Source organism: Silene latifolia, chromosome 3, assembly GCF_048544455.1.
Source record: "Silene latifolia isolate original U9 population chromosome 3, ASM4854445v1, whole genome shotgun sequence".
NCBI classification, from domain to species: Eukaryota; Viridiplantae; Streptophyta; class Magnoliopsida; order Caryophyllales; family Caryophyllaceae; genus Silene; species Silene latifolia.
The window spans coordinates 43,152,863-43,166,491 of NC_133528.1; positions in this window are offsets into that span (position 1 = coordinate 43,152,863).

A 13,629-nucleotide genomic window follows, 5' to 3' on the forward strand; every position below is an offset into this window, starting at 1 on the left:
GGATCCTTGGCTTCTTGCTATAACATTCTATAATGGATGTTGTGCCGAGTCCCGAAGAGTTCTTGATTCTGCCAACAATGGGCGGTTTGATTAAATTGACATCGATATTGCTCATGCCACGATTGAATCCATGGCGATTCATGATGCCCAATATGTCAATCCCCGGAGTGCACCAATCAAAGGTAAAGAGGAAGCATCTGATACTTTCGTTTTGAAGGCTCAAATCCTATTACTCCAAGAAAAGTTGGAGGCTCAAAAGGCGGTTTCCTCTTTTCAACAAGTCAATGTCGTGTTCTCTACAAGCCAAATTGTTGTTTGTGAAGGTTGCGGAGGTGCGGGACATTGCACCACCCTATGCCAAGCTACTATTGAGGAGGTAAATGCTTTTCAAAGTTTTTGACAAAGTTCGTTTCCACCGGGTACATTTTCAAATACTTACAACCCAAACACGAAATTTCACCCGAACTTGTCTTACAAAAGCAACAATGTGTTAAACCCTCAACCACAATAAATTTTGTGGCTCAACCTCAAACACAACAAAATGCCTATGTTCCACCACAATAAAGGTTCAATTACCCACCGGGCTATCAAAGTCAAAACCAACAACAATGGCCACCACAACAAAATTTTCAACAAACCCAAGGTCCACCACCCCAAAATGCCCAACAAAATAACCAAGGGGAGAGCAAACTTGAGGCCTTGGTAATGCAAATGGCTAAGACCCAAACGGAATTGTTGGCTCAAATGCAAAAGAGTGATCAAGCTCACAATGCTGTAATCAAAATGCTAGAGCATCAAATAGCTCAACTAGTCTCATCTAGCTCTCAAAGAAAAACGGGACAATTACAGCCACAAGGTGAGCAACCACATGACACCGTCATTGCTATTACCTTAATAAGTGGTACGAAATATGATGAGCCACCCATGCCCAAGGAAAACGTGGAGGTACTTGTTGAATTGGAGGTTTCTCCTAATGCTAAGAAAGGTGAAGATATTCCAAAGAAAGTGGATGAGCCAATTATGAAAGGATTCTATAACCCTCAAATTAAACACTTTAATTATTTATCTAAATTACTCATTGATTTAGATGTTGATCTAGTGCATGCATAACAAAATATAAGTAGAAAAGTATGAATAATGTTCCTTACATTATTAAAAATCGGTCTAAGGGCACAAGTAAGGACTCCTTTCTTCACTTGTTCTTGAGCTACAAATTAAAGGATGATCCTCCAAAACCCCAATATTAGAGATTCTTCTCTTGATGGCACCAAGACAACCCCTTAATTCTAATTAATATATTAACTAGATATATAAATAGAGACCTTAAAATATAATCTAATAATATTTCTTATTACTACCTTTAGTAAACTAAATAATATTAGATTTTTTGAACAATTTATATTCTAAAACTAATTTTAGAGAGAATGGAGAATGAGAGAGAAGTGAATAATGTAAGAATGAATATTAGAGAGAATAAGAACAATTCTTATGCAAGAGTAGAGGGGGAAAACCGGTGGGTGGGGGTGGTGAAAGGACCCAATGCATGTCCATTCTCTTTTGCAATTTGTTCTTCTCAAAAACAAGCTAGAGTGTAGATTAGGTTAAATGGTAATCATTGTGTTTTCTATAATTAAAAATAATTTAACCATTTCTCCCTAAACACCCCTCTAAAATCGGTGCCTCTATGTAATATGGAGTCCATTTTATTTTTGTCAATTGTCACTTTGTCATATAATGTGTAACATGTAACACGTAACATGTTATTAATAATATTAATGCATATTTAACAGTTAAATATCATTACATATTTTAATACAATTATATATAACAATTGACTAGTAATTCATGATTACAAGTATATAAAATGGTTCATGTTAATATAATCTACAACATATTGTAATTATAATTTACCGATCATTCTTAATTTAATTGTTTCATAAACAAAATTTTAGTAATATATATAACATTTTATTTACTAAAACGAATCTCATTTAATCGAATTACAATAAGATTCATATTCTTACTCACATATGTAAATTGTTCAATTTTTAAGGAATTAATTAATCCGTATCAATATACAATTAATTAATTTATCTATTAAGGGAATCGTCCTTTAGGTGTGACCTTAAGGGATCAACTGATCACCACCGTCAAACGACAGTAATGTCAAACTCCAGTCAGCCAATCATTACCGATTAATGTTGATCAGTTGACGTATAAAAATGAATCATCCCTCGTGTATTCTTATCATGAGTTTTAATAATGTGATCTCACTATTGTTGAGGACACATACTCCAACAAATTATTGTTGAAAAGGTCAAAGATGTAAAGGATGCTCCTCCCAAGAAAAATGTTGAAGTAAAAGTGCCGGAAAAAGTCAAAGTAACTTTTCCTCATAGATTGGCAAAGCATCAAAAGGAAACTCAATTCGGTAAGTTCATGGAAGTTGTGAAGAATCTCCAGGTAGCCGTTCCTTTTACCGAATTAATCACTCAAATTCCTTCTTACACTAAATTCATGAAAGATATTTTAACTAAGGAGTGGACTTTTGACGATGTTAAAACTATAGCATTCATCGCCGAGTGTAGTGCTCTTTTTCAAAACAAGTCCCCTTCTAAGTTAAAAGATCCCGGTAGCTTTTCCATTCCATGCACAATTGGCACCTATACAATTGATAAGCTTTATGTGATTTAGGTGCTAGTGTGAGTGTAATGCCTTACTCTATTTTTGATAAGCTAAACATGGGAGTCTTAAAATGTACTAATGTCACATTGCAAATGGCGGATCGTTCTATTAAACGCCCTTTGGGAGTTTTGGAGGATGTTCCCGTGAAAGTTGGTAAGTTTTTCATTCCGGTTGATTTTACTGTTCTTGACATGGCCGAAGATGCCCAAATCCCAATAATTTTGGGAAGACCCTTTCTACATACCGCGGGAGCGGTAATTGATGTCAAGAATGGTAAGTTAACCTTGGAAGTGGGTGACGATAAGGTCACGTACAACTTAAATAAAGCCATGGAGAGTCCTATAATAGAAGAGTCTTGTTATTCTATTGACGTTTTGATTTTTGTTGATGTTGTCATAGAAGACTTTATACCTCGATCTTTGTTTAAAGATCCTTTGGAAGCACTCTTGCTATTGGAATCATTTGCAGGTGATGATAAAATTGGAAATGAGGAGATGGATGCTTTGTAGCTAGAATTTGATGGAGAAGAGCTATCATTGAAGGAAAGCTCACAATTTGTAGGTTTGGTTTCTACACCCCAAGACCTTGAGGTACAAAAACACGAACTTAAACCCTTCCCCTCCAATTTGAAATATGCTTTTCTAGATAATGAGGAGATGTGTCCGGTCATTGTTAGTGCTCATTTGAGTGAGGGTCAATTGTCTTCTTTGCTTCATATTTTAAAGTCTCACAAGAAAGCCATTGGATACAAACTTGATGATTTAAAGGGCATAAGCCCGAAATTTTGCATCCATAGAATCTATCTTGAGGAAGACCATAAACCATGTGTCCAAGGTCAAAGACGACTAAATCCTAACATGCACAAATGTGTTAGTCTAGTCCAAGTGGTTCCTAAGAAAGAAGGAACCACCGTAGTCAAAAATGATAAAAATGAACTCATTCCAACTAGAATTGTGACGGGATGGCAAATGTGTATTGACTATAGGAGGCTAAATTTGGCCACCAAGAAAGACCTCTACCCATTACCTTTTATTGACCAAATGTTGGAAAGGTTGGCATGTCACAAATATTTTTGCTACTTGGATGGTTATTCCGGGTTCTTTCAGATACCCATTCACCCGGATGACCAAAAGAAGACCACGTTTACATGTCCCTATGGTCCCTTTGCTTAATGGAGAATGTCCTTTGGTCTTTGTAATGCCCCCGCCACTTTCCAACGTTGCATGATAAGCATCTTTTCTGACTTTATTGAGTCTATCATGGAGGTGCTTATGGATGATTTTAGTGTCTATGGTTATTCGTTTGATTCATGTTTGGCTAACTTGTCTAAAGTTTTGAAGCGTTGTGAAGAAGTTGATTTGGTGTTGAATTGGGAAAAGTGCCACTTCATGGTAAATTAGGGAGTGGTACTTGGTCATATTGTCTCGGAAAGAGGAATTGAAGTGGATCGTGCTAAGCTCCAAGTTATTGAACAACTACCCCCACCGGTAAATGTCAAAAGTGTAAGGAGTTTCTTAGGCCATGCGGGATTCTACCGCCGTTTTATCAAGGATTTTTCTAAGATTGCTAAACCCCTTACAGAGCTTCTTTTAAAAGATGCTCCATTTATATTTACTAATGATTGTCTTGAGTCTTTTAATAGGATTAAGAAGGCTTTGATCTCCGCACCTATCATCCAATCACCGGATTGGAACTTACCATTCGACCTTATATGTGATGCAAGTGACTATGCGGTAGGTGCCGTGCTAGGACAAAAAAAGGACAAGGTTCTCCATGCTATCTACTATGCTAGCAAAACCTTGGATGCGGCTCAAATCAATTATGCCACTACGGAGACAGAGCTACTTGCCATTGTCTATGCCTTAGACAAATTCTGCTCTTATTTGATCGGTTCCAAAGTCATCGTTCATACCGATCATGCCGCACTAAAGCATCTCCTAGCCAAGCAAGAGGCCAAGCCAAGGTTGATAAGATGGATCTTGCTTTTGAAAGAATTTGATCTTGAGATTAAAGACAAGAAGGGGGCGAAAATGTTGTTGCCGATCACTTATCCCGATTGAAGTATAATGATGGAGGTATTGATATACCTATTCATGATTCTTTCACCGACGATGCCTTAATGATGTTGGAAGCCAATACTCCTTGGTATGCTGACATAGCCAACTATCTAGTTGGAAAGGAGTTGCCACCCGGCCTTTAATATCAACAAAGGAAGAAGTTTTTCCATGATGCCAAGTTCTTCCTTTGGGACGATCCTTACTTGTTCAAACATTGCTCCGACAGGATATTCCGGAGATGTGTCCCACAATGGGATGTGAAAGGGGTGTTAGAAGTATGTCATTCTTCTCCTTATGGTGGTCATCATGGACCATCCAAGAACGTTTCCAAGGTGTTGCAATCCGGCTTCTATTGGCCTACCATGTTCCAAGATGCCAAAAATTTCGTGATGACATGCGATTCTTGCCAAAGGACGGGTTCTATTTCAAGGAGGCATGAGATGCCTTTAAATGGTATCTTAGAAGTGGAGGTATTCGATGTGTGGGGTATTGATTATCAAGGACCGTTTCCTTCATCTAAAGGAAATCGGTCTATTTTGGTTGTCGTTGACTACGTCTCTAAATGGGTAGAGGCAATTGCTACTCTCACTAATGATGCCCGAGCCATGATCAACTTATTCAAGAAGATCATATTTCCGAGATTTGGGGTGCCAAGAGCGGTCATTAGTGATCGTGGTACTCACTTTGGTGAGAAACAACTTGATGCATTGCTAGAGAAATATGGGGTTTCTCATAGAAGAGGCTTGGCTTACCATTCACAAACAAGTGGCCAAGTTGAGGTCTCTAATCGTGAGATCAAGTCCATTCTTGAGAAAGTTGTTGCCAAGTCGAGGAAGGATTGGAGTATGAAGCTTGATGATACCTTGTGGGCCTACCGTACCGCATATAAGACACCTATTGGTACCTCACCATATAGGTTGTTCTATGGAAAGGCTTGCCATCTTACCATTGAGATAGAGCACAAGGCATATTGGGCGGTAAAGGAGCTTAACATGGATGCAAAGTTGAGTGGAGAGAAGCGGTTGTTGCAACTAAATGAGCTTGATGAATTCCGCTTACAAGCTTATGAGAACTCCCGTCTTTATAAGGACTAGTTGTTGCACCGCGCCCTACCGGGCGCGGTGCCCCAATTTGGTAGAATTCTAAGTAGAAGTAAGTCGGGAGAAACCAACTGTCTTGACGGGGAAAAAATCACGCCATTTCAAACACCCAAATTGATGCATTAACAATCGGTATAGTAGGCAAAATACGAAGGAAGCAGATTCCTAAGCATGTGATATGCTTGTTACGTAGCTTATAAATAAGGCGAACGAGCATAGAACACCTAAACGGCAAGCAATGATAAATCAAAGATCATTTAAAACATTAGTTCATAATTTCATCTCTCTATTACAAAAACCGTCCTTATAGTCCCACCCGCAGTCCAGTATCTTTGACCTCCGACAAATGTGTTTCAGCTGGCTAACATTGTAGTTGTAGCAAAATTTAGTGTCCATGCTATTACACCTTAGACAGCCATGGGAGAATCTTGTCTGGCTTCTTAAGCTCTTTCTTCGTCTCATTTGATTTCTAATCATCCACGGCGTCTACCTCGGAATCATTTGGCTCATTTTCCGTCGATTCTCCTTCTGTTAATAACTGAAATTCAGAAGTTTTACATGTCACCAATGTTATACGGAGTAACACAAGTTTATCGTCAATTATGTTTACTTCTTGATTCTCAACATTCAGAGTCATACGCTCGTACTTGTGTCAGGTGTGTGCCATGCCAATCAAGAACATGACATGGAATTACACATAATCAATCAACCCAAAGTATAAATTGAACACTATCATCAAAAATTATACGCATTCAATAGACCACACAACATAAGAAGGAAGTTATCGTACATGTAAAACGTTCTTAAATGATATGTCATTATAAATTATTACGCCCACTTTAATATCTCATTATTGACCTAAAGTTTAATTTTCCTATACTCAAAGTTTCTAATCAACCAGAAAGTAAGAAACACACTACTCTTATGGTTTATGGTAAGAATAAGGTGTTTAAGACATATGAACATGATGAAGTGGCCAGTACCTGTCATTTCGCAGTACTAAGAGCAGCTTGTCGCCCCAAAGTAAAGGAAAGAGTGGAAAGTTGAAAGGAACTCATCATACAAGAGGATGAGAAGAATATGTATGGCTCAAGAAGACGCATTAGATGAGTAATAGAGAGAAATGCATGGCTCAGAACTCAGAAGGGGGCTATCTAGTGAAGGGCAAAATGACAATAAACTACTGTAAGATTAAGTATTAGGCTGTTGACGGAATGCCTAAGATGTAGTCTCATAAATTCTATCGGAGGAAGTCATGGAAGTAATGACTGGCATATGTCAAATGAATTTTCATGTGGAAATTCGAAGGTTTATTCATAGGCAGGGATTTTTTTTAATTATTTTCAATTCCACAAACCATACCTATGACTTCAAGCTCTGCTCAACAGATTTATCTAATCAATCTCAATCTATGTTCGTCATCAAGCATTCCCATGAATCTAATCAATCCAAACTTATATATCTATCACCAAACATAGCATTGCAAAGCATTGATGGCGTTCTTTTTACAGACGACACAGCTACATTTAAAGACTGTCGAAACAGGTAGCATTATATCTGTCAGCCCCATCAATATAAATTATGTAGAACTGCAGCACTACAACAGTGTAAAGATAAAATTTCTTGCGTTTATAATATCAGCAATTTCTCAACGCAACTTTAAATTTGCCATTGCATTTCATCATCCAACAATAATTCTTCCCAATTTGACAGATATGTCGGTCAAGAAAAGAGATTTTCACCTGTACGGAAGAGTAGAGTCAAGGAAAGCTTTGCTAATTTGACCCCCAAGAAGCTGTAGCTAGAAGAACAAATATTAACAAATAAACCATTAGAAAAGTCAAACAAAACCCAGTAACCGTGGCAATACGGAAGCAAATACTATAGCATATAACAAGGCCCAACTGGCCAACTTTAGAAGCCAAATGGAGAAGGCCAAAAGTTATAGTGAATTAGTGACCGAAAAAAGATATGAAGCAAAACAAGGGACAAATACTGAGCTTGAAACTGAAAAAAATATGGACAACAGTCATCTCAATACAATGCTTGTGCAGCATTATAAACACTATCAGAGTAGCACAAAATTGTCTTGTTCTTTATGCTTGATGATTAGCATGCAAAGAAGAGAAGAACATGTACTCTCATATTCCATGATGTGCAGGAAGTTCAGGAATGAGCACTAAGCAGTTAGGCTACTCAACTTGCCATTAAAATTATGGTTATTAGGACAGTTAACGGGGTGGAAACCTAGACTATAGCCTTGGACACACTATAAAAAGAAGCATAGGAAACCATCTATAGGAAAAGAAGGTGTCAGGACTCAAACCGCAATTATGTCTAGGCATACCGGCATGGTATAGAAAACTCAAAAAGTAGTGAACGGCGAGGGCGTTATTTCCAATGGAGCCAAAGATTCATTACTCTTTGGTTCTGGATTATGATGGAATAAAGCAAAATGGCTCACTAAAGTGGCTACGCTTCTTTCTCTTGTGAAGTAGTGGTCCTTCGATGCAGTTTTCGATGCAACTTTCATCTTGGGTCATTCGGAAACAGCCTCTTTGTGTTGCTAACACAAGGGTAAGGCTGCGTACATCCGACCCCCCTTACCCCACAATTTGCGGGAGCCATTGAGGCACGAGTAATGTTGTTGTTGTTGTTGTACAGTCACATTTTGGAATTTCATGTTGCCATTATGTTAAGGTTTCAAGACGCCATTGCTTGTGAAAAGAGAGAACATCAACAACAAACATGAAAACTCAAACTCGTATTTCTAGATCGTCTCAAGATGTGAACAACCAACACATTCGCTAAATTTTTCAAATTCAGGCTGTGACCCATTCTGCTACATTTCCCTCTAAACCAATTAAACAACCTCGCCAATAGATCAAACTAACCAACATCTAGAAATCAACTACAAATAACCATCTTGACAATAAAATGTGACAAACATCAGTTTGACATGCAATATAACTAAAATAGGGACAAAGGAGACATAAGCATAATGGAATCCGATGACCTATTGAAATGTAAATAATCAAATTAAAAGCATTTGGTCTTGCTTAAGACCGTCTTCACTTAAGACACCTCACAATCTCCTTTAATTTTCCACATCTATTTTGATTGCGTATGAGAATCGCCTTAAGTCAAGAAGGTCTTAAACAAGAAAAGGTAAATAAAAAGATAAGAACAAAAAAAATATCAGTAGACTAAAAAAGCCCCACCTTTTGAATAAAATCAACACCGAATTTCTAACAACTATGTCCAAATCCCCATTTCTTAATCGTTAATGTTGTATTTCTTTGTTAAATATGGATGATAAACACTCTATCATTTTTTTTTAAAGCCCAACAAAGCTTTGATTCCTTTCATTTCATAATTATTGTTCATTTGCTATTTGGAAACGCGTAACATGTTTCCATCGGTAAAAAATATCAATGTGACCTATAAATATATACGAGAAAGAGATAAGTGTTTTACTTGAAATAGATGTGATCACTTTCTATGACATTGCCTAAGTTGGTGCCCAGATGTTCCATTAAAAGATTTGAACTTTTTGAAGTTGCTTGCTGGATTGGAGTTGTGAGGGGACACCTGAGAAATAAATAACGTCTATTATCACATGTGAAACAAATAAGTATGACAAAGATACTACATGACAATCTAAAACGATTCTATTATCACATCAAGGTTGAACAACACTTTTTGTAACCATCTCATTGAGTGACAATTAATCAGCAGAGTGGTAGAAAAGAAAAGACGGACATAGCTGCTCACGAAGTTGACCTACCTCAAACATATAAAGAGAGTGTTTACGCGTCCTTTAAGCCCTCAGGCTAAAAAACAAGAAAAGGTAGAGAGGCCCCTTCCATCTTAATCGCCTGTAAAAGCGATCTCACTGGTGCTCCTCCTGCTGTTTCTACCTTCACAAATTCAAAAAAAAAAAGTTAACATATATTTGAGTAAGGCTTTGATGTATATCATGTTATGAGCTTGGTTTTTGTAGACATTATAATCTTCATCCCAAACTAATTTCATATAACACCACAAAAGACCACACGGGACAAACAAATTTCTTATAGCACCACAAAGATGAAATTTCTACTGCAATAACCAAAATCACCGTCTCACAAACATCAATCTTTATCACAAATTCGAAATAAAACAATCAAATTAACAAATAATTTACTTTGTTGGGGTGGTTTCTTCTAGGATCGTTCCAAATAGATATAAAATGAGTAAGACGAAGGAATTGATTGAGTAAATTAGAGTTGGAATGGGAATGAGGAGCAGGAAATGGAGAATTAGTAAAGGGGAAATGAGTGTGGGAGAGGGAAAGAGGGAGAATGAGTTATGTAGAGAAGACTGATATGAGCAACTGTATTACACGTGATATGCATAAGAAACACTGATCCAGAAACAGTAAAAGTGAATCTGGGACTTTTCAAGAGTTATATAGATTAAAGATAGATGAAACAAGCATCAACCCTAACACTGAATACATCGTAACATACTGTCTCCTGACTCCTTCACTATCTTCTACAGACGTACTACATTTTTTTTAAATTGTCTGTTTCAAATAAGAACACCATCATTTGAATCCAAATTACCGGAGCTGACATATGCGCCTGTCTAGAGCATATGTTAGCTATAAGAAGTTATTGAAGTGATAAGACCATTTTCAGATAATAACATCATCATTTGATCCAAATTACCAGAGGTGACATGTGCCATGAAGGACGGACAAAAACTACTCACAAGCAATGGTAGTAATCAAACATGTATCATAAATTCTGCTTACTAAACTGTATCTATCATCATGAGTGTTTCAGAATACAGAGCATAATGAGATATATAAAAATATGAAACAAAGAGTTGATAACAGAGGTACATATAATGGATTGAAAATAGATACACATTCATCACGAATCACTGGGATCTAAGGGAATCGGAAGAGCCGGGTTTCAAGTACTTTCTCAATCCAAAAATTAAAATAGATGCACAATTACACAATAGAAGGGTAGAGATACCGGGCGGGTAAAGACCTTTGTGAAAAATAACAGAAGTGGTAGCTACCTCCAAGAAATCAACCAAAAATTGGGCTGCTTGGCCTGCCATTGAAGGCAATTGGGAAATCAACTTTGGGGATGTTCATTACTTTGAGAAAATAAAATTGACATTTAGCCCATGGGGGTTGGCTCCATTAGCTAAAAACTGGTATAACTCATGGGTCCCAAATTGAAACCAATGCACACCAAAAGTAGCGGTTACGGGTTCCCGCCATTATGAAAGAACCTTGCGGAGATAGGTTATCTTTACAACCCATTCTTTATCATTTTCATTCCTCCACGTTCTCCATCAATGACACTCTGATAACTATATAGAAATTCTAAACAAACAATTCCTTGGTGAGATTGCCACCTACATTAACAATGATAAAGGATAGATTCTGAAACAATCTTGATGAATTCAAAGAAGTGGGAACAGCAAAAGCCAAAGAATGTACAAATTCAACAATCAACTCACCAAAACTACATTTCCTTTATTAAAAAATGGCGATGGGTGGACCCTAATAAGATACAAAAACCATAATATCCAAGTTAATGTCAAGTCTATTAACATCAATACAGTCGAATACTCATACAAAGATACTCCTAGTACATAACACACTATGGGTGGTAACAAGTTTCAACAGCCCATGGCTAGGGTCAAAAATAGTTATCATTAGGCAATTCGGCATGTGACAGTTTAGACTTCAGCTTTTCATGAAATAAGCTTTATCTAAAAGTTAAAGTACAAGCTTAGCAAGCTGGAGTCCAGGAAATTGACTGAAGGTGAGATTGAATTACCAACACCAACACCAACCTTCTTAGCTTCGATATCGGAATATTTTTTCTTCACATCCAAACTCTTATACTGTTTATCTAGCAATTGTCCCTTTGGCGAAAATCTCACTCTTTGATATACATCATTTTCAACACTGCCTTTTTTGGAAAAAAATTGATCAAAAAAATTTGGGAAATTAGATAAACCCTGATCACAATACACCACGATCAACCTTTCAACACACCCCAACACCGATTAACCTAATCAAACTACTCAAAATAAGCATATCGATTAACCTAACCAAACTACTCAAAATAAGCGTAGCGAGTGCACATCAAAGATAAAAGCGAAGCTCCAAAATAACCCCAAAATTTAAATTGGAATAACAACATATAAGTTGGGCATCCCACATGCAAACGGAAAAAAAATAGGAAGAAAAACCACAAGAATCAACAGGAAAAATAATCAATTCATTGCAAATTATTAAAATACAATGAAGGTAATTAAGCCACACTACCTCACAACTGCCGGTGTTCATCGCTGGCACCGTTCCTCATTGTGATTGTGATTATTGCCTATCTCTGATCTCCGACCTCCGTCCTCAACTACCACTGCAAAACAAAACCAACTAAAAGGGCATCACTTTCAGAAACAACTCGCTACCACCGACTGTCCTCTGATCAGAGGCATGCAAATAGAAAAGTGGAAGTAGACACAGAAAATACAAACACCCAAAAGAGCGAAAAGAGAAAAAAGTAAAGGGAGTGCTGAATTGTTATTACTTTGAGTGGGATTAATGATAGATTAATCCAGAAGAAGAGGAGGAAAAAAACTACGGAGTATAATATAATTGATGAAAGAGAAGGAGAAGAGAGAAGCAGAGCTTGCATGATGCGGGATTAAGAGGGAAATAGAGAAGGGCAGAATTGTCAGAAAATGGGAAAGTTACTGTTACAGCAACAGTAACAAGGTTTGGGGTTTTTTAAAGAGTAAGGAAAAGACTAAAAGATGGCATGACAAGAAGATTTTGAAGAAAGAATTTTAAATTGGTGATAAGGTGTTGCTTTTCAATTCCCGCTACAAGCTATTTTTGGGAAAGTTACGATCACGGTGGTCCGGTCCACTTACCGTCATAAATGTCAACAAGTTCTGTTCCGTTGAAGTGATGACCACCAATGGCGAAAAATTCAAAGCAAATGTCCATCGTTTGAAAGTCTACCATGAGAATGTGATCGTTGGAGTAATAGAGGAAATCATTGTTCATCCTCTACTTATGGAAGCTTAAACCGACTTATGTCGTGCGGGACGTTAAACCAGCGCTTCTTGGGAGGCAACTCAAGCTTTTATTTGTTTTTGTTTTAAATTTCTCGCAAATTTAACATTTTCATATATTTAGGAATAATTACTAGACTTAACGGTGTTTTGTTTTGTGATTTATAGGTGAATGAAGAAGAAAAGAAGGCTCAAAGAGGATATTCACGCGTCCCCATGCAAGAAACCCCGTTTGGGGACATAACTTTCAAAACCGGGACGAAATTAAACAATACGGAGTAAAGGAGAAGTCAACTTATAAAAGCGGTCAACCCCGATCGGAGACATAATTCTCTACGTCTTTTGCTTCTAATTGCTACACGGGTAGAGTAAAATCATTCATATGCTTCCACAATATCTCGACGGTACTCGATACTCCTTTCTCTCTCATTTTCTTCATATTTCTTCACTTAAATCACATCAAAACATACTTCCTTCATCAAGATTTCAAGGTTTGTTCATCCATTAACATCACCAAGTAAGTTTCATCTCATTTCTCTTTGATTTCATCCATTTTAATCAATTTAATCCAATTTTTCAAATCCTAACTCAATTTGGAGAAAATCTATTTTGTGCTTATTTTGCTAGAAATTGGTTAGATTATAATCTATTAATGTTTATAGGATGAATTAGTTCACTAATTTGTTCTATTA